Source organism: Arachis ipaensis, chromosome B6 (genome assembly GCF_059453495.1).
Source record: "Arachis ipaensis isolate K30076 ecotype BB chromosome B6, ASM5945349v1, whole genome shotgun sequence".
Taxonomy (NCBI): Eukaryota; Viridiplantae; Streptophyta; class Magnoliopsida; order Fabales; family Fabaceae; genus Arachis; species Arachis ipaensis.
The window spans coordinates 54,586,817-54,588,499 of record NC_142441.1 but is presented as its reverse complement, the minus strand read 5'-3'; the positions used below and the strand labels follow the sequence as shown (position 1 = coordinate 54,588,499).

At 34.6% G+C, this 1,683-nt stretch overlaps 1 non-coding gene across 1 annotated transcript; it reads left to right on the top strand.

Annotated features, from left to right (window-relative positions):
- Positions 1 to 340: 340 nt before the first annotated feature.
- On the top strand, positions 341 to 448 carry LOC148555622 (small nucleolar RNA R71). Its single transcript, XR_015887233.1, has one exon. It is a non-coding gene; the product is annotated as a small nucleolar RNA R71 (small nucleolar RNA).
- Positions 449 to 1,683: the final 1,235 nt, after the last annotated feature.

Here is a 1,683-nt window from a genome sequence, read left to right as displayed (position 1 = left end):
CTTCCTCAGAAGATGCCTCTTGAGTGCTGTTGGATGCAGCTTGCATTCCATTTAGACTCTGAGAAATCATATTGACTTGCTGAGTCAATATTTTATTATTAGCCAATATGGCATTCAGAGTATCAATTTCAAGAACTCCCTTCTTCATAGGCATCCCATTACTCACAGGATTCCTCTCAGAAGTGTACATAAACTGGTTATTAGCAACCATGTCAATGAGTTCTTGAGCTTCTGCAGGTGTTTTCTTTAGGTGAATGGATCCACCTGCAGAAGTATCCAATGACATCTTTGATAGCTCAGATAAACCATCATAGAATATATCCAGGATGGTCCATTCTGAAAGCATGTCAGAAGGACACTTTTTGGTCAGCTGCTTGTATCTTTCCCAAGCTTCATAGAGGGATTCACCTTCTTTCTGTCTGAAGATTTGAACATCAGCTCTAAGCTTGCTCAGCTTTTGAGGAGGAAAGAACTTGGCTAAGAAAGCCGTGACCAGCTTATCCCAAGAGTTCAGGCTATCTTTGGGTTGAGAGTCCAACCATATTCTAGCTCTGTCTCTTACAGCAAAAGGGAAAAGCATGAGCCTGTAGACTTCAGGATCTACTCCATTAGTCTTAACAGTATCACAGATCTGCAAGAATTCAGTTAAGAACTGAAAAGGGTCTTCAGATGGAAGTCCATGAAATTTGCAGTTCTGCTGCATCAGACAAACTAGCTGAGGTTTCAGCTCAAAAGTGTTTGCTCCAATGGTAGGAATGGAGATGCTTCTTCCATGTAAATTGGAATTAGGTGCAGTAAAGTCACCAAGCATTCTCCTTGCATTATTGTTGTTGGGTTCGACTACCATCTCCTTTACTTGTTCGAAATTTTCAATAAGGTTGTCTCTGGATTGTTGTAATTTAGCTTCTCTTAGTTTTCTCTTCAGAGTCCTTTCAGGTTCTGGATCAGCTTCAACAAGAATACTTTTTTCTTTGTCCCTGCTCATAAGAAAGAGAAGAGAAAAAGAAAAGAAGAGGAATCCTCTATGTCACAGTAAAGAGGTTCCTTATTGTTAGTAGAAGAAGAAAAGGAATAGGGATGAAGAAGAATGAAGAATCCAAACACCAAGGTGATGATAGGAGCAGAGATGTGAGATGAAGAGAAGTGTTAGTAGATGAATAAATAAATAGAAGGAGATGAGGGAGAAAGATTTTCGAAAATAATTTTTGAAAAAGAGTTAGTGATTTTCAAAAATAGTTTTTGAAAAAGGTTAGTAGTTTTCGAAAATTCAAATAAAAAATAAAATAATTAGTCTAATTAAAAAGAAATTTTGAAAAATAGGGAAGATTTTTTCGAAAATTAGAGAGAGAGAGTTAGTTAGGTAGTTTTGAAAAAGGTAAGAAACAAACAAAAAGTTAGTTAGTTAGTTGAAACAAATTTTGAAAAGATAAGAAGTTAGGAGGTTAGAAAAGATATTTTGCAATCACTTTTTTGAAAAAGGTAAGATAAGAAGATATTTTTGAAAAGATATGATAGAAATTAGTTATTGAAAAAGATTTGATTTTTAAAATCTCAATTAATGACTTGATTCACAAGAAATCACAAGATATGATTCTAGAACTTAAAGTTTGAATCTTTCTTAACAAGTAAGTAACAAACTTGAAATTTTTGAATCAAAACCTTAATTGATGATGTTATTTTCGA